The sequence below is a fragment of the Gigantopelta aegis genome, chromosome 9, assembly GCF_016097555.1.
Source record: "Gigantopelta aegis isolate Gae_Host chromosome 9, Gae_host_genome, whole genome shotgun sequence".
Classification (NCBI taxonomy): domain Eukaryota; kingdom Metazoa; phylum Mollusca; class Gastropoda; order Neomphalida; family Peltospiridae; genus Gigantopelta; species Gigantopelta aegis.
The window spans coordinates 28,274,368-28,300,239 of NC_054707.1; the positions used below are offsets into that span (position 1 = coordinate 28,274,368).

Genomic DNA, 25,872 nt, shown 5'->3' on the forward strand with positions numbered 1-25,872 from the left:
AAAATATTGGAAATATGTCAATTTTATTTATTTTTATTATTTTCATTTTTATTTTATTTTTATTTTTTAGGGGTGTGTGTGTCAAAATGTATATTCTAGAGTTCTTACATGCAATATATAAATTGATATGAGTGTCTAACACTGAGTTTCTCATTGTAAAAGGTCAAAATTGAAGGTCACACGGTCAATATCCAAATTCACCCTAATTTCTGTGATTTTGTGCATAATGAATTTTTTCGAATGTAGTCATAGGGAGAAACAGTTTTGTTGGTATTGTGAATATATAACATAATATTCTACTATAAAAGTAGAATTTGTACCTGCCATTAATAATGTGTGGATCTTCATGTTGAATATGCAGAAAAAAACAGGATTTCAACACTTCATTATGAAACAATTGTTGCCCATAGCAACAATTGATGAAAACTAATATTTTTAATGAACTAACTAGATAACTAGCTTCTTTGTATGTTCCTTATATCAGAACTAACAAACAGGTAATACATTACCATATAGTGGCTGTTTGTTTGATGGTCACCTATTGTGTGGATGACCATGGAGTAACAATGTGATATGAAGTTTTATTGGATGGTATGGTGCATCTATCTTTTGGTGTACTGTTTACACTTCTTAAGTTACACTGGTCTCGTATGGCTTTCCATGGTGTAAATGACCCATATTATCAAATTAACTTCAAACCAAGTTTGACAAAATCTGTTATAAACTTTAAGGTCTCACTACACAGATGACTTCCGGGTGAGAGTTCATTCATCACGGTCCACTATAGTTCCTAATTGTGACACATGTTATGGTTCACATATTCACTTCTAGGAAATGGTGAAGAATTAAAACAATATGTATGTTTAATGGTAAGCCTTCCGGCTGTATTTTGCCCATGTTATTCTGTAATATTGTGCATCGACCTTTTTGGACATGGGTATATAGCGCAAGTGACTGCCGGAGTGAATCGATTAACGAACCACCTGTTCGGACCGGTACTACAGCCAGATGCGGTCATATAGCAAAAAACTGAGACGGAAATGTTCTCAATTTTGGAGTGAAAATAAATGCTTATATAATGTATGTTCGCAATGGTGTATGTTGTTAGTGCCAACGAGAACCCGTTCTATTAGAAATCTTCGTTTGAAGTTGGGCAATTTAACATGGGTTTCAATGGCAGATGACATCTGTGTAGTGAGACCACAGGCAGCCAGCTTACACTACAAAGAGTTGTCAATCTAGGTCATTGTTCTTAGCCAATCAGAATAAGGTATTTGGCTAATTAGCATTAACTGCGGACCCAGTGTGGTGGTAAAAATAGACATTGCTTTTTAGTTCAGGTTTGGGTACTTCAAAGAAATAACTGCTGGCATGAAATTGAAAACAATGTTACACACTGTTACTGTTGGACAGCTAAATCTCACTGGTGGTAAAATATTGTGTTACATTTGTGTTTAATTATCTGCAGGAGGTATGACCTTTTAAATGAACTTTGAGCAAACTTGCAGTTTCTTGTTATTTATAAGGTGAGGAAGTTGGGGGTGGGCTTATTTACGAATGAGGCCCTAATTTCCTAAATGTTATGAAAACGGAGGGGGGCTTATTCAAAGACATGGGCTAATTTCCGGTCAAATACGGTATAGACCATTGCCATAATTCAATTATTTTTACAAAATATTAACAAGTATGGTGGCTACGTAGATGACTGAATAAAGTACATTTAGGGACAAATAGGTAATACTTTGTTAGGCTATTTAATAGGTCAGTAGTGTGTAACAATATGCCTTTAAGTTAGTCCTAGCACACAAAAAGTATATTTTCGTACTTATAATAAGAGAAAAGCAATGAAAATCGCTCATCTTAGATTCTCATTTGAATATTGTTGCCCATTAACCTTTTTGTTAGTATCTGAAAGTTCTACTGAAGAAAATTGTTCGTGTAAACACTAAAACCACACGAACGGCATATTGGTTATAATCTGAAAAATTCAAATTTTATGTGTTTTGTCACATTCAATTCAGTTTCAGTGTGTTTCTTTTTTAACCGATACATACTTGCCAGACCCTAAAAATCAATGGTCTCCCAAAGGACTATTTTTGTAACATTCTTAGTCGCCATTAGTCAATAAAGGTCAACACGGGCAACTAGTAATTTTCAATCCTGAGTTTGAGAGATTGCCACACAATTTTAAAACATTAAACAGTACTTGCTAATCAATTTTCAATTGACTAGAAATACAATGTATCTCTAATCACAATTTTGAAAACAAAATGTTCCCTATCACTTATATCGGTCACATACAACTTCATTTGAAATATATAGTATTTACGAAGGTTAAATTTTTAAATGTATTTATTTATTATTCAATTTCTTTTCTTTGTTTGTTTGATTCTTTCTTTATTTTAACTTCACCATCAGTTACAGTGTTTCTGTCAGAAAGAAATTTTTCGGTATGGCGCTGTGGAATTGAATGCAACCATAGTCAATAGGGGGGTATGGGGGACCTGTCCCCGAAAGAAAATGGGTTAAATTTAGGGTTAGGATTAAGAAAATCATATAGTAATGATAAGAGTGTTCATTTTGTCAAAAGGTTAACTTAAAAATATAAAATCTACAAAGATTTTGGGTATGGCGCTATACCCATTTTACCCTCTGGCAGAAACCCTGAGTTATATTAGTCATATACGACATATTCATATGAAATATCTGGTATTTACAAAGTTTTAAAACTATTTATTTATTTATTAGGCCCTATTTCTACTTTTTCATTCACTGTTTTAATTATTTCGGCTTAAATTCAGACTTGGCCTGTTTACTTTTGTTGATTGTTCGTCATCCGAGGCATGGTACTTAATGTTTGCTTCAAACATTCAAATGAAGTACCTTATGACTGCGTATAATAAACCATCATTAGTTTATAATAAAAGAGACCTTCCTGAGTTTGTAGCCATATTATTAAGCTGCCGGCTAGTCTAATCTGTTATAAATAAAACTTAGGTTAAATAATCTTGCTTTGAATTTAAATATTTAAATAGCTGTATATGCAAATACAGTTACATTTCTGACCATTAATTCTCAGGTCGGTAGCAACCGAGAAGTTGGAGGGGGGACTGTAGCCCCTCTTTTATAAACCCGGTTTAGAATATGGCTTTTGCACATCCCCCCCCCCCCCCCCCCCCTCCCTTAGGGGGAATTTTCATGCAGGGCAGGTAATTATGTTAAGTGCATATGCCTGATAACAAGCGACTAATGTAACACCTAAAACCTTTTTTTAATTGTGTTACAAATCTCGGTAAAACCTTTGGAAAGAGTTCTGATCGTCCGAACATTTACATAGCTAATAGGAAAACTAACCCTCACCCTAAATGCTGGAACAATCGGAACTCTTGCCAATGCGTTAACACACCAACACGGAAAACAATGTGTTGAAAAGTTCGATAACAACTTTAGAGTTATTCCCCTTTTAGTATCGACTAAATTGGTACGTTCCGCCACTGAACGTTCGACTGAATTCGTACAAGTAATCTGTTCGATGATCTTCAAACTTTGAAATGGCATCCACAGCGGTTGCAAAACAAAGTACTAGTAGGCGTTGGAACTGACGGAGTAGGAGTTGGGGGTTTGTCGAGAGCTACAGACACTCAGTAATGGGGGCACGCAGAGGGGGGTGGGGGGTGGTGGTCTCTATGGGCCGGAGTCTGTTACCACAGAAATGTGCAATGTAGCCCACTTGTAATGCATATAGTTGGTGAAATTGTTGGCCCAAGAATAGAACAAGTATGACTCAGCGGTTTTCCGTTTAAAAAAAGCTATTTTCCATTTCATGTTTTTGTAAATTCCGTTTCATTTCCATTTCAGACTACAATATGTAATTAACAATTGAACTAACACAAGTTGTGACAAATTAAAGGGTCCGAAAATTGACTGGCGTCGCTATTTGTCATTAAATCAAAATAAGCCTGCATATTAGTTGCGAAAAATCATATCAAAGGCTACAATTATAATAACTACATAAAGCATGATTGTCCAACAATTAAGTGCGCTGCTTTATTCAACGGGGCTTAGGGTTCTCAAAACATAAACATTTATTTTATCATCTCTTTGACAGTAGCGTCGTCTGCAAATTGAAGTATGCGCATGACAAGTGGAAATAAAGTAACATTGCAACATTCAGCCAGCCGTTTTTTGCTAAATGTTTGCAAACATATTTTGACTGGTGGTTCCCGACATGGTCATTCGGTTTAATGTGTAGCGTAAAAAATCTGTCTTCCAAGACAAGCGTTAGCGACAAACCGCTGGCTAAACTTACTCCTGGAAAAAAAAACCTGTCCCATCTGCGCAGGCGCAACCAGCCCCAAGTTCAGCCAGCAAACGTTTCACTAACGTTCGCGAAGTATTTGATTGGTTCCCAATGTGACCATTTGGTTTACTGTGAAGTGCATAATCCAGTCTAGCGTTTGCCAATAGTACTGCGCACGGGTCAATCGTCAGTTTTACAGCGTGTGTCAGTAGTAAAATATTTTTTTTTTTTTTTACTTCGCAGAAAATTGTAATTCCATTTCCAAATATAAATTCTGTTTCACAATGGGAATTCTGGGAATTCCGTCCATTTTCCACGATCGCGGAAAATCACTGGGTCTAAGTGCTCATGAATCAAAACAAAATATATTTTAAAAACAAAGGCAATGACCAGTAATGGATGCTGTATTCGTAGGGAAACTCAAAGTTTTCCTGAAGAAATTAACCCATAGAAGCCGAGCTATACATTCAGACAAGAACCAAGAAAATATGAACTGGAGTCGGAGTTGGAAATGAGGGTAATAAACGTTGCATGCGATGCCTTGTTTTGCAACCACTGGTCCAATACGCTTTACAGCTTATATAAAAATAAAGTATACATGCCTTGTGTGCGCAATTAAAATATTTAATCCTTGCAAACATGGTATAAGAGATGGGATACAGTTCAAAATTGCCATATTCAAATTAAATTAAACGTTAACGCGGTTCCGGAATCTGCTCTTTGCAAATGAACAGGGGCGTAAAGCAAGTTTATAATTTCCGAGTTCACTAGAACAAAGCATAAATATTATGAACTGTATTCTTATAAAAGTTGCAAGATATTTTAGTTTAGATATAATAAACCTTGTAGCAGAACATACTTAATGTTTTTCAGTACTTTGCAAATTTAAATATAAGCTTGTGTAAAATGAGCGGGTACGGTGAAATTACATTTCATTAGCCCTACATCATAATCGTGACATGTTAGATTCCGTTAGCCCTACGCCATAATTGTGATGGTGCGATGCCCTCTAAGCATACATGAATGTATTCTCTTTTTTTTTGCTTTATTAATAGTTTTTACAAATAAATTATGCTCATCCACGGCCATACAAGTGGCCACTAAAACATACATCGACACAATAATTATATTTAGATGAACAAGTGGACACTACCAAACAAATAACGAAGTTTAAATCAACAAATGGACACTATTTAAAAATAAAGTTTAAATCAACAAATAGAGAAAACAGTGAATACTACTGGACATTTAGTACTTCCTGGGTAAGTGTTGTAACCTGTTGGCAAAATTATTTATTTGTGCAATTAAACCAATTACCTTCAAGATTATTACATTATTAAGCATTGTATTAACACAATTCGTAACCTTAAGAAGTATGGGCAAGTGGAAAAATATATGGGGCAAGTGAATATCTGATTGGCACTTGCCCTGTTGAATTTTGAAATTTTTTGAACCCCTGCCCCTACCAACTAGACTGTGTCCCTCCACTACAGATTGTGCCCCCTCCCTTCCCCCAACTCCAGGTATCGTTCCTACGAGCCTGATTCTAATGTTTTATAGTACCATAGCTCAAATTTCATATGTATCATTTGATTTTATTCCAAATACCAAACAAAATTTTAAATAACTTGGTAAAAAGAAATCCCAACAAGAATCCTGAATGTATTTATCAGTATAATGCTTTATAAATATTTAAATCATGTTAAATACAATAAATATCTGCATACATACACGTGTGCACACATTAATTTTATTTCAGCCCATATCAGATATTTATTGCGTGCAAATCCGAACCGATGGTTTGTTGGGCATTAACAACCAAATATTTTTTATTTCGTGGTAAGCAATAATTCACAAATGTCTACAATAAGTCTTGTTGGATGTCGACAGAATTTTCAGGTTCCCTACTGATAGAATAATTAATCATGGCCTCCCATTGTCTATGCCCCCCAACTTGTCCACAGGTCTATTTTTGCGAGATCTCGCATGAGTTCGCGGTTTGCATCCTCGAGTTACCCCTGTTACCCTGCAACGGGCACATGCGCAGTGGAATGTGAAGAGGTCTGTTATCACGAACATATTTTAAGTAATGACTTGACATGCATTTTTAGTACAACACAACAAATATTTTTGTTCGGCTGTGGGTATTCAATTTTGTTTTCCCAATACCATTACAGTGTTCTCGCTGGGTGAAAATTAAAGGATGGGGGCCACGCGGCAACACACCCTTAAAAAAAACCCCAGTAAACGAAAAGCCAAAAAAAAAGGGGGGGGGGGGGGGGGGGGGGGCAGCTTTGTTGTGTTTGGTAGACTTTGTGGAAAGACATACTCCTTATTTTGCCTACAAAAAAGTGCAAAAAGGTTTATACGAGATACAAGCAGATTCGTCTTTTAATTGATCCGAAGATCTTATTGGTCTGACATTCACGGGCAGTTCCGGTTTTGATGAACCGATCAAAGTTTTAATATTATTATTTTTAATAATGATTTCAAGATATACGAAAAACAATAAAGATGTTTGTAAAATTATCCCCTAATGTCGTATACATTTTTTTTTATTTCCATCTTCATCGAATGAATCGATCACTGTGATAAAATATTATCGCCAGCTGATAAAAAGTTTCGTTTTTATAAAGGCGGTGTATATATTATTTGGCACCCAAGATATATGATATTAATGATAAACATTAAGCGGTGATATCCCCCCAAAATGAAAAGTTTACAATATTTTATAAAGAACTGCATAAGAAACAGAATGACAGAAAGTAAAAAGCATCAGTTACAAACCAATCTGCAATTGAGGACAAAATATCAGACGATAGTTAGTGGAAACAAAAGACAAAGTGACCGTTCTGATCACTAACAAATTTGGTGCCAAATAAGTGAGTTTTTTTCAATCGGAGATTGCCGAATCCGTAAAAAATAAAAATGTTTTCATTGCTCAAATAAAATATAACTTTTATTGTATGTATTAAACATACAAATGAATACAGGTACATGTATATTTGACAAAATAGAGGCTGTTAAAAATACTGTTAAATTACGTTACGGTAACTGTTGTAAATGTTTTGTCAATTGCTTTTTCATACATAACACAGCTTGTTTCCTTTGATGTCCAGTGTGCAGACTGATCATTGGTTTTTTTCTATGTGTGAGAAAAAAAGTGTCCATTTGGAAATAGCGGAGATAGGTGCTGGAAAATATAGTATGGTGCTGGAAAATAAAGGGGCACCGAAAAATAAAGGAGGGCGGAGAACATGAAAAGGGGGGCTGCAATAGCGGGCAGGCCGCCTCGCTTAAATGAAGCAGTGAGAATACTGCATTACAACATAATCATAAATGTTTAAAACATGCAAAATAATAAGACACTAAGAGTTGTCTCCCTTTGCGTAATAGGGTTTGAAATGATTTTAGGGTAAAACCACCCGGAATCCTTGACACTCTGAATACCCAAACAGCTAACAAAAAAGCAGTAATACCTTGCATAGTTATTTGTAAACAAATAAGTCCAATATATTTTGAGGAATTTGATGTTATGTTATGTTTTTAAACTCGAACGAAATATTTGTGGTTGCTATAACGAGGTCTGACTGTTCATCCCTGGGTCACTTTGTCGTTATATCGAAATTGTCGTTACATCGATTTATTAATAATCGCAGACCTTGTCTTTTAATGGGCGCGGGTGCGATCACACTCGTACAGCGCACGTAATTTCAATCTGGCTAGTGTGAAAAATAACGCACGTTACACTTAACAAACAGCACACGTAAAATAATTTTATATATTGATTGCCACTATTTACCATATGTAGCTGATAGAAGGATCTGTTTAACAATACCAGAAAAGAAAAGAAAAATGTTAGAGAATGGTAGCGTCCATGCAAGATTTTAATATGTGGCTGGTGCATTAACCGATTCACTCCGGCTGTCTTTTGGCTATACGCCTATGTACCATAAGATCGATACACAATATTACAAAATAACATGGGCAAAATACAGCCAGAAGGCTCACTATTTCCTAGAAGTGAATATGTGAGCCATAACGTGTCACAATTAGGAACTATAGTGGACTGTCATCAATCAACTCTCACCCGGAAGTGATCTGTGTAGTGAGACTGTACAACCTTCTGAGATAATGGGTAGCGTCTATGATTACCCTAGTTCCGCACAAAATTATAGTACTTTTTTTTCACAATAACCCCATACATGTTTCAATGACAAGGCTACTTGACACAGTAGTACTAGATGAAATAAAATTGCATACATTTTTTGCCCAGATGAAACTTTTTTTTTCTTTTTTTTTACAACCAACACACATTTATCACCAATCACAGGACTTGTGGTGTTCACTTCTCTATAAAAAGTTCGGTGCACCTCCAACTTTGACCCAGCAGGAAGTTATTTGCTATAGTACTACCTGTAGGCTTATGTTTCGCGAGTTATTTTGAAAAAAAAAGAAAAGAAAAAAAGGTTTTAATAATATGAGTCGGTAGTGCACACCTGAGATGCTTGAGTCATAGTTCATGAACCACCTCCTCGGAACCATGCAGTGGGTTTTCCCCATCCCAACTATCCTAATCATCTTCATTGTACATAATAATGAAATTCAAGACAAGTTGATTTTACATGTTTAGCTGCACGTTCATCAAACCATCTAACACCTAAAAGGTACTAGTATATATAATTGTGTGCATCAAATTATCTGAATAGTACATATTGTAATTTTTTAAAAATCAAATTGTCTGCATCAGTGTACGTCATAATTATATTTCTATAGCACTACTCCTGAAACCTTTTAATAAATTATAACTCCATTCCCAAAAGGGAAAAGACTACACTAATGAACCAAACAACACAAAATTTGAAGATAACATTGGTTTATTGGTTCATTTTTGCAACATAGGTCTCTGCATTTACATGTACCAATTACTTCATAAATGAGTAGTGTTTGGTTTTCACTCGCCATAGCATTTTGATGAGTGAGATTTTTCAATCACCTAAGTGTTTTGAGGTGTGCGATTTTTCACTCGCCTTTGTTTTTCAAAAGCCAAGGACTGACATCGGCTATTGGGTGTCAGTAGTAGGAAGTGATCATTTATATGCACCATCCTACAGACAGGATAAAACATGCCAAAGCATTTAATATAGCAGTCGTGGTGCACTAGCTGGAATGAGAAATAGCCCAATGGTTCCACCGACGGGGATGGATCACAGACCATCATTATATACTAAGTATATTATTATTAATCAAAGCACATTCACAGTCAATCTAATCGATTGGTACCTACTTTGTTTACAAAATGTCATAAAACTAGTAGACTTGATTGTTCAAAGTTAATCCTTTAATTGAATGACGAAAGGCTTATGTTCAAAAGCAATACACATCTATAGAGTTAGCCGACATTGGTAACTCGGACATCATGTGACTGTCGGCTCGCGACGAGATCGAGGATGCAAAAGGGCTGTATGTACTGCCAACGTACTACGGCATCAGTGATTATGTAATGTCATTGTAAAGAGGTGTTTTTAGACATTGGTTGCACGTTTGTTCCTAATTTGCTCTGTCGGTGTCGGAAGGTGTGAATTCCGGTGTAATGAACAGAATAACATTGGTGTACATTTGTTCCCGACAATTTGTGGTCGGATGGTGTAAATGTCGTAATAACAACTGTCGTCGTAACAAGGTCTGACTGTATGTATGTATGTATATGTATATGTATTTAAGAATTGACCGAAATTATTTTTTGGTTCATGCAAGTATGAACCAAAAAACCGATTTGCACACTGTATGATCCCACATAGCGGGTCATACAAAAGTGTGCACATCGTATTTTCGGTTCATACTTGCATGAACCAAAAAATAATTGCGGTCAAATCTTATAATTAAATTTATATGCATACTTTAACAATACATAACTGCATTTATTTTGTTTAGCTTTAAATATGCCTGTAGTATTGTTTGTGTAAACTTCATTGATACTTATGTCGGGTAAGAATGCGAACGTTCATTCACTATTATTTGAATCAGGTGATTTTTTGTAAATGACGTCATTTCCTCTAGCTGCTGTGCATTTTTACGGATCATTTAGTTAGGCCTATATTGGAAGGAATTGTCCTTTTTGTGTTTAGTTTATATTTTATGAAAGTGAATGAAGGCACATGTTGTCTAACATTTATGCTGTCGGTGGAACCGTTTAATTTTCGCCAACAGCTGTTGAACATTGCTTACAAGTAAGTTACAGGCGTGAAGTTTCCTACATGATTTCTTTGGCCAACGATAGAGTCTCATGTCATGATTAGCGAAGAGGTTTGTTTTTTTTGTGGGTTTTTTTTTTAATCAATGTGTATAGATCCATGTCTATAGCATTTTCCATTAATTTATCGTATACATTTTGTGTAGCTTTCACGTGTGTTTTCTTCAAAATATCTAAATATGATTGCCAGAATAATCCGGTTTGTTGCACTAAAATAGTGCGAGTCGGGGGGGGGGGGGGGGGGGGGGGGGTGGTATAGACGCAAAGAAAATTTAATTAGATATATATATACTAAAACAAAAGAAAGTATACCAATGATTTCTTAAAGATTTTCTTATATCAGCCTGATGGTCAAAGTTCATAAAATAAAAAATCAATAATATTGACATCGTCCGTGCAAACACCACTCCCTGTTCTGGCATTGGCCACTGTTGTCACAATCAATTGGTGAAAAATCAATTTAACGTTTTACATGGACTTCTCAAGTCGCACGTATAAAATTAGTTTAAAAACGCAGAAGTATGAATGTGCAGAGTCCACTTGTTCATAAAATCACCCAAGATATGCCACGTCTAACGGCAGAACAGAGGGAACGCCAGGCACCATACTGCTCGGATAGTACAGAACTTCATACAAGCTAACAACATCGATGTTTTACCTTGGCCAGCTCGATCTCCAGACATGTCCCCGATTGAACACCTTTGGGATCAACTTGATACACGAATCCGACGACGTCCCAACCTCCCAGGTAACAGACAACAGCTTGCACAGGCTCTGGCAGAAGAATGGAGAAAAATACCCAATGTCGTCATCAGGCGATTGACCCGTACCATGAGACGTTGTGTCGTGGCATGTATTGATGTTCAGGGTGGCCATACCCGTTATTAGACATTAATTGCCTACACATTTATTGGAAAAGTTGACAGTGTTTATTTCAGCACATTGTGTCAATTCACAAACTGACCCCACATGTCTATCAAACATTATCATGCAACCTGTAGGTATTGTTCAACTGTCAAATTACATGTAATAAACGAAAAATGTATAAACTTTTCAATAAATGTGTTTTAGTTATTTTATTTTCGTTTTATATTTTGTCGGTATACTTTCTTTTGCCCGTCAGTATATATAAATATATATATATATATATATGCCTGTAATATAGAAACAATTATAGATATACATTTATATATTTAAGTACAGTGTAATTTCAGTTTAATTATAAAACAAAGATCTAAAAGGTAATAAATTTGTTACACGTGCATGCACATACTATAGTTCCACAGTTTTCTGACCGGGCGTACATGATTGTACGCCCCTCCAAAATCTGTAGGAAATATAGATTTTGGAGGGGCGTATAATCCCGTACACCCGGTTACAAAAACATGTAACGAATTTATTACCTTTTAGATCTTTGTTTTATAATTGAACTAAAATTACACTGATAGTCAAATTTTAAAATAATTTAAAGTACACATACGCACATTTTGAGTTTAATAACATAACATCAAATTCCTCCAAATTTAGTGGACTTTTTTTGTTAACAAATAACTATGCAAGGTATTACTACTTTTTTGTTAGCTGTTTGGGTATTCAGAGTGTCAACAACAAGGATTCCGGGTGGTTTCACCCTGAAATCAATTCGAAAGGTTTTGAAAAGGGAGACAACTCTTAGCACTTTATTATCTTACATGTTTTAAACATTTCAGGGGTTCAAAAATTAAAAAAAAAATTACTTGCCACAGGGCAACTGCTAATCTGTACTTAATTTAATACAGTGCTCAATAATGTAATATTCTTGAAAGTAATTGGTTTAATTGCACAAATAAAGAATTTTGGCACTTACCCATGAAGTACTAAATATATATGTCTGTTCAGTAGTATCCATTGTTTATTGTACTTTTGTCTGTCTTCTCTACTTGTTGATTTAAACTTTGTTTTAAACTTAAATGCTGATTTAAACTGTTATTTGTTTAGTAGTGTCTATTTGTTGATTTAAACTTTGCTATTTGTTTGGTAGTGGCCACTTGTTAATCTAAATATAATTATTTTGTCAACGTATGTCTTAGTGACCACTTGTATGGTTGAGGATTATGGTGTAGGTCTAATGAAATCTAACTTATCACGATAAAGACGTAGTGTTAATGAAATCTAACTTCACCTTAGACGTTCATTTTACACGAACTTAGAGTTACATTTGCAAAGCACTGAAAGTTAGTATGTTCTGTTACAAGGTTTATTACATCTAAACTAAAATATCTTACAACTTTTATAGGAATACAGTTCATAATATTTCTGCTTTGTTCATTAGTAGCACTTTCTTTACGTCCCCGTTCATTTCCAAACTAGCATATTCTGGAACCTCGTTAACGTCTAATTTAATTTTAATATGATACTTTTAAACTGTATCCCATCTCATATACCATGTTTGTAAACATTTTAATTGCACACACAAGGCATGTGGGAAAGAAATGGGATTCAATCGAACGTTCAATGGCAGAAATTACTAATCTCAATCAATAGTAAAAGGGGAATAACTCTTAAGTTGTTATCGAACCTCAACTTAATTTCCGTTTTGGTGTGTTATGCATTGGCAAGAGTTTGATCGTTCCAGCATTTAGGGTTAGGGTTAGTTCTCCTTAGAGCTATGTAAATGCTTGAACGATCGGAACTCTTTCCAAAGGATTTACCAAGATTAGTAACGAAATCAAAATATGTTTTAGGTTTTACATCAGTCACTTGTCATCGGGCATATGCAGTTAACATAATTATTTGCCAGACATGATAATTCCACTTGGCGCGGGCTTCGGCCAATGGGATTTTTTATCCACTGTGTAGAGGCTACTATTTGTTCAAAATACCCAAAGTTCGTTCTGTTTTGCTAATAAAATTTGCAATTGGCTAAAATTTTGGCTAAACCTATTTCAGTCTTCAGATGTGAATGAACGATTACAATATTTATTTGACACCTCATATCACCAAATGTTCAGCTAGCGATATTGCTAACAACAACATGAAACAATGTCATCCAATGCTTGCTTATTTTAAGCAACACATTTATTAATAGTCTTATTCAACTTACTGTACTAGCACAACAACAATGCTATACAACCTGAGTCATCTCCTCCACTGCAGAATTGTCTTCCCTTGCTGGATATATATCCATATCTGCGCATGGGCAGACCATCGTTCTCAATTCTGCAGTCCTCCATTGTGGATGTACTGTTAACAAAATCTGCAAACTTTTTGTGTTTTTGTTTTTTGTACTATGTGAAACGTTTTATTAAAGTAATTTTGTTTATTTCTTTCCCATAGCCCTTAAAAAGACATGTTGTTTTGGGGATAATTGGGGTTATGACTTTTTCCGGAATGTCTGACACGGCCTCATCGGGCTCAACCGCGAGGTTGACCATGTGTGCCCAAGCCGGCTGTGGCAAGCGGATTCCCCGGTTCGACTCGCACTTGTTGTATCGGTCCTGTAGGGCCTGTTCTTTTGACCAACAGTGCGAAGTCTGCGCCACATGGCCTTCATCCATTTGGACGAAATTTCGTCGCCAGGTCCGGGAGGCAGACAGGAAGAGGTATGTTCTGAAAGGAAAGGGAGAAAAGAGCAAGGAGGCAATCTCTGGGGTTGACCTCAAATCGGAGGTGCTGCCGGCTTCTGAGAAGTCCGGGGGCACTGTTCATGCGAGGGAGAGTGGTAGATGTAAGAACGCCTCCTCTTCACACCGCCATTTGGATGGCGTTGCTAGTGGTTCAGTGACACCGGCCGGTGCCACTGGTTCACTAAAGTTCTCTGTTTCGGCTGAAGCAGAGAATCGGTTACCTGTCGGGGGAGGCTGCTCTGACGGAGGCACCTGTATCTCTGATGGCAGAGGTAATGTCAACACGGGTTGTGCGCAAGGAAGCTGTGGATGGAAGCCGGCTGGAGCGGCTCCAACTTGGTGAATTGGGTGGCTCGAGGGCACCGTCCCTTCCGTCTGTTTCAGACGGAGGTGTTCGGTTGAAGGGGCGGGCGATGGCTAGCGCCGCGTCAGCTTTGGTTGGTTCAGGTTTTTTGCGAAATCCGTCGTTCCGCCCGTTGCAGGGTAAAGCCATGGAGATGCTGTCAGTGGCAGCGGATGCACACTGGGTGCAGGACTCGTTGAGTCCTCTCTGCATGTATGTTTACCCAGAGGGGCCGGCTGCTCCGGCTCCGGAGGTTCCGCCATAGGCTACGCCGGGTGTGCAGGAGTCGGCGACCTTTTACGGCACTGCAGCACGAGTGGCAGAACATTCCACAACATGTTGTGCAACATTTGATTGCTTCCATGCGTCACTGTTGTCAAGCTGTCATCAGGGATCGTGGTGGTCATAACTGATACTGACATTTTGCCCACCCCTATGTCACACATATGCCACCCCTATGTCACACATTCCCAGACATACCGTTTCGGACATGTACAGAGTAATCCCCTTTCCATGGTGTCTTGATCTTTGGTTGCTTGCTTGTATCATGTCTACCAGGGTTTTTTTTATTATTAAACTTTGAAAATCAATGTCAAGTTTCTTTTTTTGAAGAGTATATAATAAAATTAAAAAATAATGTAATGTTTAAATTTAAAAAAAACCCAAAACATCACCTTTGAAACTTATTAAAGTTTGCAAATATAAATGGTGATGTGCAACCTTAAAAGACTGGGCACTGTTTGTACTATTAGGCCTGCACAGTGTTACAGTAACAGCAGTTTGGGAGCCAGCGATTAGAAGAAAATGGCGGCAAAACGGCTAGAAACATTTTACAATTTATCTTATACTTTAGTAAAATTGCATCGGTAGGTATATATCCATGACAGGGATGGGACATACTGGTGGAAAATATTCATTGGTGAACTGTTGCATGTGAAAGGAAGTTGAAATAATTGACTTTTTGGCTTCTTTTTTTGTTCATATATGATCGTTGTCAGTAGTTAATAACGGTAATGCTATGGGGTCGATTTAATTTTTTGTTCCACATTGGGCTCGAACAATGTACTTATTTGGTGGATATGTTCATGACAACTAGCATTTTTCCTGCTTTGAGAATTGCAATTTCTCGGAATATAAGAAAAACTTGATCAAATCTTAGTTACTATGTGCAAAGGCCTGCCACAACTAAGTGTAGATTACGTCACAGTTTGTTTTGATCACATTTGATAAGATCGCATTGCGTTACCAATTGTTGTTTGGGAGATTCTGTGAGAATGATTTACTTTGTTAAATTAATTTATCAGAATAAACATAATTACCAAAATAACTATTCACCAAATTGGGAATTTATAGTCAAGAAATTGGGAATTTATAGTCCAGAAATTGGGAATTTTCTGTGACATTTGCTGTTGGGAAGGTGCCGATATTCCATACCGTACAACGCCTGGATAAATCCCTGTCATGTGACATTCCATAGATAACAAAATGTACATTCATAAAACATAGGATCTGTCCAAGTGAACATACATTATGTTTTTGTAGGGTGGTCGACATGCAACTACTGAAATGGAAGGTGTGAAACTTTTGATGGGAGGTTGAGGGTCTGAAGAGCCTACCCAAGGAATGTTTCAAAGTGAAGTCTATATCTAACCATTATAATATTTTAGTTTAATAATAGCAAAATGGTTATGCACTGACAAATGCTTCATGAATGCTGAAATCATGCATAATTGAAAAATAAATTTCACAAGAAGGACTTGTATATGGATAATGAAATTTGGTAGACATAAACTACATAGTATTAGCTATAAAATGAAACCAGTTTTGGGATTTTTAAAGTATACCCACATTGGATTTTTTCCATTGAAAATGGCCGAAAATTACGTCTTCTTTTTTTTTTTTCCAGAAGGTTGTAAGATTTAAAATGTATGCAGCAAATGGGATAGAATAATGACAGAAAAAAACTAACTGTTTGTAATGAATATAAGATAGTGTTTTAGCTAGTGTCTCAAAAATGGCTGCTCATAAGATAAATTGAAATTAAAAAAAAAATTCAGTTGTCTCAAAGCATTCAGTATGACCACTGAAAACTACCAGCCTGCTATATACCAGGCCTTTATCAGTACCCATGCAAAATTTCATGTCTCTGTATATTACCGGTATTTTCTGAGATAATGGGACTTAAAATCTAGCACAACAATGATAATGGCCATTTTCTAGCTAAATTATCAATTCTCAAACACTACTTGGAATACAGAGCCCACATTTTGGATTTATTCATGTAGTTGACTGGGGAATATTTGGAACAAATTTCAAGTCAATCTGAAACCGAAGTGCATGTATGGGATATTTGTTGATTTGTAATAATCAATAATCAAATCGATCAACAAAATACTACTTTAAATAGCACTTATTAGAAACAGTGACATTGAGAACTTGAAGTAGCTGTAATATTGAACCAAATATTTTATTAATTTTCTTTTGGTCATGCAACTAGAGGGTTCTGCAGACCTTGTGTTTTAAGATGGGCAGTTGCCTGTGCCTGCCATAGTCTGTGTAAAGTGCCAAGCAGGCAGGCTACGAACTACCTACCTAGCCTAAAATAATGTTGAAAAATCACCTGCCTACAGAAGTACTCTGTGCCTTTTGATGAATCCCAACTGCTAAATACTAATGGAAACAAATATTTATAAAATCCAAGTTTAATTCTTAGGGACCGTAGCAAAAGTATTTTGAAGCCAAAAGAGACGAAATTTTTCGTCTAGTGGGGGGAGAGGGTAAAAGAATCCACTAGGGTCATTTCATCTTTTTTTTTGGAAAAAAAGGCTTCATCCTCTAAAAATAAAAAAGGAGTTGAAAATCGATATGTGTTTATTTCCTGTATTGATTTCGGTAAACCGTTATAAACCATTTGGGCCGATTTCATATGTCTGGGTTTCGAAACACTGGGTTATATCAAAACGCTGAAATACCTGACCAAGACATACACCTGTGGTTCATTTCACATGTGTGTGTTTTACCCATGTTTACAAAACCACGCTTTTTACATGGGTCACCCGCAGATCTAGAAAGGGACATAATCGAGGGATAGCTTACACTTCATCACTTTGTAGCTGAAACTCATTACCGGTATTTATTAGCATAGGCGTACGAGATGCATAGCTGTTGGTAATAATGCAAATATGAATAAACGTTGTTACCCAGAATCTAGCATTTCCCTTTAATTCGACTAAAAACAAGCCTGTAAACCCCCCCCCCCCCCCATAATAATAATAATTATAATAATAAAATAAATAAGTAAATAAAATTGGACCCTGAGGGCACCGAGAAAACTTTTTGTCAACTTTTTCAAGCCTGTAGGCCTATCTCGCCTTTTGTTCCCTTTATTAAGATGAGACAAACACGAAAGCATGTTATTATAAGACTGCAGTCTGTGATAGATGTTTAAAGAATTTGCGTTCATGACTGTTTTAGTGTTAAATTTATAACAAAATGTCATTTTAATGCAATTCACTATATGTATTTTTAGCAAAAAAAAGATAACTTGTGTTTTTGAAAAAAAAATTGTAAACGAATTTATAATAATAATAAAAAAAAAGTTATAACAATAGGCAGAACAGTGTGTAAAGTGGTTTACATCGTTTCTATACATGTCCATGCATGTGCGTCTAAAATAAAAGCGTTTAGAGAAAAAAATAGCTGATGTAATAGATAGAATAACAAACTCTGTACAAGTCATTATTAAATTTATGTCCCCCTCGTGAATTAATTTTCATTTGTTACTCGCTAAAGCTCGTGACAACTAAACATTATTTCACTCAGGACATAAATTTGATTATAACTGGTATCTCATTTATTATCCTTTTTATATCTCAGGCGCTTTGTTGTTCGTTCCCCACGATAATGGTGAATAATTGTGTGAAGTGGCGGATCTAATTATACAGTCGTGCTAACAAAACAAAAAAAGGAAAAAGGGCATCTTGTCTAAAATGGGGGTCGAACCTCCGACACCCCCCCCCCCCCACACACACACACCTCCCCACCCTTTATCCGCTACTGTATTGCATTCAAATTGTCTCTAAAATACAGTCACATTTCATGGCTCTGCTATACTGACATAAAACACGATTCAGCTTCCAAAATTATTCATAACAAAAAATTACTTTGAGCAAATCCAGCGAAAAACTACCTAAAGGGCAGGTTTAAACAAGCAATACAATTGTAACCCAGTGTTAAACTAGGATTACTGAAAACCAGACATGTGAAATGCACAGTAAACATGACCCAGGGTTTAACACAGGTTTAAACCATATTGTTCCAAAACCCACCGATAACCCAGACATCTGAAATCAGCCCTTTATTTTTAAGACTCCTCTTGTTATTATATAGACTGAGCAAGGGCAAAGGAAGGAAATGTTTTCTTTAACGACACACTCAACACATTTTATTTATGGTTATATGGTGTCAGACATATGGTTAAGGACCACACAGATATATAGAGAGAGGAAACCCGCTGTCACCACTACATGGGCTACTCGTTTCGATTAGCAGCAAGGGATCTTTTATATGCACCATCCCACAGATAGGGTAGTACATACCACGGCCTTTGATATACCAGTGGTGGTGCACTGGCTGGAACGAGAAATAGCCAAATGGGCCCAACGACAGGGATCGATCCCACATCGAGCGAGCGCTGTACTACTGGGCTATGCCCCACCCCCGAGCAAGGGCAAAGTACCATAACTACCAGCCATGAAACATGGTCACGTTTTTCCTTTCCTTCCTGGATCCTTTGAATGGAGGGTCCTGGCCGTGAGTACCCCCCCCCACTTGGTTATTAATGAACTGCTTTACCCCACCTCCGGGCTTATTCCGTATCTGTGGCGAGTGGATGAAGAGATTTGGCTACTGAATATATTTCATTTAGTCAGCAGCAAGTGAAAAAAAACTTACACATTGAGCCCTGTTAATATCAAAACTTTAATTTTAAAGGCATGTTCCTGAGTTTGCTGCATTGTAAGATGTTTCCGACTAATGAAATATATCTACGATTAAACTTGCATATTAAATATATTTTCTTGTTTAGAATATCACAGGGTTGAAAATTTAGCAGTCGCCCGGTCGCCCGTGGCGACCTTAATTGGCTACGGGCGACTAAGAATTTTTACAAATGTAGTCCGTTGGGCGACCATCGATTTTAGGGTCTGGCGAGTATGGTACTGGTTAAAAAAGAATCACACTGATGCTGAATCGAATGTGACAAAACACACCACGTCTATGTTGGCGTGAAATACAGATCTGGCAACAGAAAACCTAGAAGATGTTCTATATTTTGATACCGCCATCAAAATGAATAAAGATAAAATCTATATAAAACATATTAATTTATTAGGTTTTAAACCCATACCGTCTCAAATAACGTTTTATTTGGGGGAAAGTGCAGTGTAAATTAAAACAAAAATTATTTACAAATTACAATCAAACTGTATAGGTTAACTCTTTTTTTGTGTGTGTGATAGAAGTTTTAAGGCAATTGATGGAACATCCAAGGTAATCTGAATGACACAACCATAATACATGATCAGGGCCGTATATCTGCACAAAGCAGAGTCGAATGGGCATTTGACAAAACAGTGGATGATTCCTTGGATCTCTGTCTAGAGCATCCATTCCCGAGGAAATCATTTGCTGGGAATTTCACCCCTCTTGTATCGCCATAAAGTTTATTCCATCCCTCTTGCATCCTCACAAAGAGGACTGCCACTCCCAGACTAGTTTACTAAAGCATGTGCAGTTCTACATTTAGTCTGTTTCTACTGCATTATATTTTACCCTGTAATGAAAATGAGATTTAATATGTTTAATTTAATGGTACTTTGTAAAGAAACATGTTTATATATACTGGATTTTTTTTTCGTTTTCTGTTTTTTTTTTAATTGGCATGAGTTTAAAACTTAACAACATGTTTTTATATAAATTTTTACTTTATTCATTGTGATGTTAAACATCAATTCGTCATTTTTTTTTAACATAAACGGTTATTATTCAACAAAAAATCACTATAGTTTTAATTTTAACAGTGTAATTACATTTCAGTATGATAATTGGGGGTCTAGTTGAATTTGAGAAGGGCCAGTAAGACCTTGGTTTTCATGTTAATTTTCAACCCTGATATCAGTGTCTGTATATTCAATGTGTTTCAGGTCGTCTTAATATTTGTAAGAAGCCCAAACTGGATTTTGTCTTCAAATAATTTCATACGAAAAAATATATTTTAGGAAATAAACTGAAATTTAACCTAGTACAAATATTAGAATGATCAGAAACATGTTTAATATACAGCCACTAATATTGTATACAGAAAAATATATTTCATATATAATTACTATCGTTAAAAAGTCTCTGTTAATCGATAACATCTTTAAAATTGTAGCAAACTCGGGAATGTCCCTTTAAGATCCTGATTAAATCTAAACTAATAGTTGTTTTTACCAAAACTTGACCTCTACACAATTTCCTGCACAGGCGCCTGTTCTACATGCTTCAAATTAATTTTATATGTACATTAAATTGTATTATAAACATGCTAAATTGCAAATTTTGCTGTAATAACAGCAAAAATAATTTATCCTAAAAACATCGACCTAGTAACTGTAACATTAGTATTTGTATAAACATACCGGCATCGGTGGCATCGTGGCAGGCCATCGGTCTACAGGCTGGTAGGTACTGGGTTCGGATCCCAGTCGAGGCATGGGATTTTTAATCCAGATACCGACTCCAAACCCTGAGTGAGTGTTCCGCAAGGCTCAATGGGTAGGTGTAAACCACTTGCACTGACCAGTGATCCATAACTGGTTCAACAAAAGCCATGGTTTGTGCTATCCTGCCTGTGGGAAGCGCAAATAAAAGATCCCTTGCTGCCTGTCGTAAAAAGAGTAGCCTATGTGGCGACAGCGGGTTTCCTTTAAAAACAGTGTCAGAATGACCATATGTTTGATGTCCAATAGCCGATGATAAGATAAAAAAATCAATGTGCTCTAGTGGCGTCGTTAAATAAAACAAACTTTACTTTTGTATAAACATGTTTATGTTGGTCTTGCATGTCGATTTTTCAAGATAGGTAGGGCCTAGATGTCCAACATGTTAGAATGAAGACATTGTTGTACACGATTGTAAGCATAACTGGCAGGCAAATCAAAACATAAATAAAACAAAAACAAACAAATAGCCCAATCCCCCCCACCCCAGTAACAACACCAACCCCACCCCAAAATAAAATACAAAAAAACCCTCCCCTTTCAGCAAACACACACATGCCCCCCCCCCCCTCCAAAAAAAAAAGAAGAGAATAACAACAAACATATAACCCAGACGAACATGCACATTTTCTATCTATATTTACAGTGGCATGCAGTAATCACATTTGTATTATTATTATTATTTAATTAATTAATTAATTTAATCATTTAAAAAATCAGCCCTTTATGTTTTGCCAATATATTTTTATTGTTACTCAGCTTAAATCAATACCTCCCTCACCAAACCACCACCCCCCCCAAAAAGAAGACGCGTCACATACACACACACACACACACACACACACACCCCGCCCCCCAACAACATTAATTTTTCTTCGAAATATTTTCACTAACATTAATCGCATTTGTATTATTATCATTTAAATTTTTTTATTTTTCAGCCTTTTATATATTTTTTTCAAATGTATTTTTGGTTACTCAGCTTAAATCAAGAACTCCCCCACCAAAGAAAAAACCCACCACCACCACCACCCCAAAAAAACACGTTATCCCCTCCCACCACCACCAACTTTACTTTTCTTCAAAATATTTTCACTATCATTAAACAGACTGTTTTACCCTATTGTATTACACTGGACTAGTCCTTGTCACTAGCTTTCGTCACATGCTCATTCAAACGCCCATGTGCACTGCCTTTATTTTTTTATGTAACATTGTTTCACTATTTATGCATAATAGAAGCTGGAAATTAATGGGGTATTGTTGCATTGTCCTGATAGGCTAAATAAATATATTAAGTTGTGAAACAACAACGTCGCTTTGTATTGCTTATTTTCCGATTTTACGTTTATAACGATGTTAGGGTTCATGATAACATTTTAACATAATGGTATATGTTACCGTTTTCCAGTGGCTTCAAAAACACTATTACATATTCCAGAATAATATTTGGCGTGTTTCAGTTCCATTTTAAAGTGAAATATACACATGGCGATCAGTAGTGTAGTTTAACCGGCAAGTTTAAAAAAGAGAGTCAAAATTTGGCAGACATATTTCGGAATACAGACATTTGCCCCCCAGTCCAAAAATCGATAGGTGGACATTTGCCCCCCAGTCGAAATGATGACTAGGACATTTGCCCCCCAGTAGAAATGTTGACTAGGACATTTGCCCCCCAGTAGAAATGTTGGCTAGGACATTTGCCCCCCAGTTGATATCTACTATATTGATAAAATGAAACAAAAACACTAAATATTGTGAACAACTTTATTTTCATGTTTAGAAAGCACATTAGAAAGCACATGGGTATGGGTTAGGGTTAGGGTTAGGGAGCACATGTTGAAAAAGCACATTAGAATGCACATGGATTAGGGTTAGGGTTAGTAATTTAAGTTGTTAATTAAACCAATTTTTATACTGGGGGCAAATGTCCTAGCCATCATTTCGACTGGGGGGGGGGGGGGGGGGCAAATGTCCACCTATCCATTTTTGGACTGGGGGGCAAATGTCCTGGATTCACATATTTCACAGCACGCCAAACTTCAAAGGGCTATAACTTTCTAACCACTAAATATTTTTCCATCCGGTTTTCATTAATTTACTTTATTTTTTTTTTTTTTTTTTTTTTTTTTGTTGTTCTACCTACCTTTGGCATGTCTACCAATGTGAAGCCAAAGTTGCTCTTATTTTAGTCTCTTGGGGAGGGGGTGGGAGGGGTCTGCATTGAGACTAAATGATTTAGTCTCTTTTGGCTTCATATACTTTTGCTATGGTCCCTTAAACTACCATACCTTTGATAAAAAAAACTAATTTAGGATGGCTACTTTTAGATGACAGGCCTGGACTGTGGGTTTTGTCTCCGTTCATCTGTGTCCTGCATATGGTTTTCTGGACTATATATTGATGTTTAGATTCATTGTAAAATGTACTGTTAATCAGAAAATAGAACACTTTAGTTTATTGCTAATAAAATGGTTGGCAGAACGCATTTTTTTTGCATATAGGACATTATAACCCCAAGGTTACAATGTTTATCCGGTGTGTGTAAAAAAAACCCCAAAACCCTCGTGATTTACCATAATCTTTTATCAAAGAAAGAAATGTTTTATTTGATGACGTACTCAACACATTTTATTTACGGTTATATGGCGTCAGACACTACATGGACTACTCTTTCCGATTAGCAGCAAGGGATCTTTTATTTGCACTTCCCACAGGCAGGATAACACAAACCATGCCTTTGTTGAACCAGTTATGGATCACTGGTCGATGCAAGCCGTTTACACCTACCCATTGAGCCTTGCGGAGCACTCACTCGGGGTTTGGATTCGGTATCTGGATTAAAAATCCCATGCCTTGACTGGGATCCGAACCCATTACCTACCAGCCTGTAGACCGATGGCCTAACCACGACGCCACCGAGGCCGGTATTTTTTTTTATCAATGACAGAACATTGTAACACCTCTACTCTGGCTTCACACATCTATTTTTTATATTATATATTTGTCTATTTATTTTAAACTTATGTGATACATTCATACTGGTAATCCTAATAATATTTTTTTAAATCCCACACACATACACAAACACGCACAAAATGCTAACATTTTCTGTAAATATTTTATATCGAAAGTTTCCCATCATTTTAATAACAGTAGTATCGAATATATATTTATTGTGTTTGAAGTCAAGGTTATTGTGCCATACGGTTCTGCTGTTGACCATAATTATTTGTCACATTTTATTGAAAATTGCCCATATATTTGCAACGTATCCCAGTGGTATAAAGTGTTTGCTTGATGCGTGGTTGGTTTAGGATTGATCCCCATCGGAGGGCCTGTTGGGCTATTTCTCGTTCTAGCCAGTGCACCGCGATTGGTATATCAAAGACCGTGACATGTGCTATCGTTTCTGTGGGATGGTGCGTATCAAAGATCCCTAGCTACTAATGGAAAAATGTAGCAGGTTTCCTCTGTGAGGCTATATATCAGAATTACCAAATGTTTGACATCCAATGATGATTAATAAATCAGTGTGCTCTAGTGGTGTCATTAAAACAAAACAAACATACATTTGCAAAGTCTTGTTTACATACATGTATTTCATGCTTAGTAATATTTATTTGCTTTTGTTTTTCAGTTTGCCCAAAATGTGAACGTGTTCATTTGAGGAGAAGTACACAATGAGACTGCTATACGAAGTCAATGCTTTAAGTTCCATTACTTTAAAAAAAAAAACTTTTTATCACATCATAATACCAGCAGACATCTTGAAATAGTCCTGATGATCATCTGACATCTTTGCATCAAAGAAAATTATCAGCTGGACAGATGGGCTCTAGGAAAAGATGACACAACACTCAAATTAAAAAAATAACTCTTCTGAAGTTTCACTGAATGATTACTTGACCTAATGGTTCTATGCATTGTTAGTAGTAAGAAAAGACTCGGCTCAGTGACAAATCATATATGGACCAGAGATCTGTGATAATGGGAGGAAATGATGAAAGTCCCAACCAGTCATTCAGTAATCATTAATATACTTTCCATTTCAACAAAATCATGATGAAATGAGGGCATGGAATGGAACTACCACAATTGATGGCAACACAGCATGAAACAAAACAAATATTTAACAATGCAGTTTTAACCTCAAGGCCACCATCAAGAAGATACAGATCTGACAAAAAGGAAGCTGTTCCACAGTGAAAGGATCAATCAATTTTTATGCAATTTTCTCTCTTTCATCTTTTAAGACTCAGGGTGAATGTTTTATGCTGTTATATGTGCACTTTGATGGACATTTGTATATTTGCAGGCAGCTGTATGAGTTTTCTCCAGGTGTAGATCTTCTATCAATATTATGATAGACATTTGGTCTATGGAGTTAAGTGTGTGTGTTTTATTCCAAACCCACAGTTCATTGAAATTATGAGATATGCTTTTACAAATGGAAACCATTTGTGTAGTTGAATTTTCTCAGAATGGTTTTTTTTTTCCGTGTGAAATATGAACATTTACCACAAATTCTGCATGTGTGATTCACCAGTTTGCCTCGTTGATAGAGGGGCATTAATTCTACATGTTCTGCAATTTGGAATTTACTAATG

General features: G+C 36.3%; 1 protein-coding gene across 2 annotated transcripts in view; it reads left to right on the top strand.

The window, feature by feature from the left end:
• The window catches only part of LOC121380502 (potassium voltage-gated channel subfamily A member 2-like), a 48,509-nt gene extending 23,521 nt beyond the window's left edge, over positions 1–24,988 (top strand). For both annotated transcript variants that reach the window (XM_041509330.1, XM_041509331.1), the window contains one exon: positions 24,903–24,988. The gene's annotated coding sequence lies outside the window, so the exon portion shown is untranslated. The remainder of the gene's footprint in view (positions 1–24,902) is intronic.
• Positions 24,989–25,872: the final 884 nt, after the last annotated feature.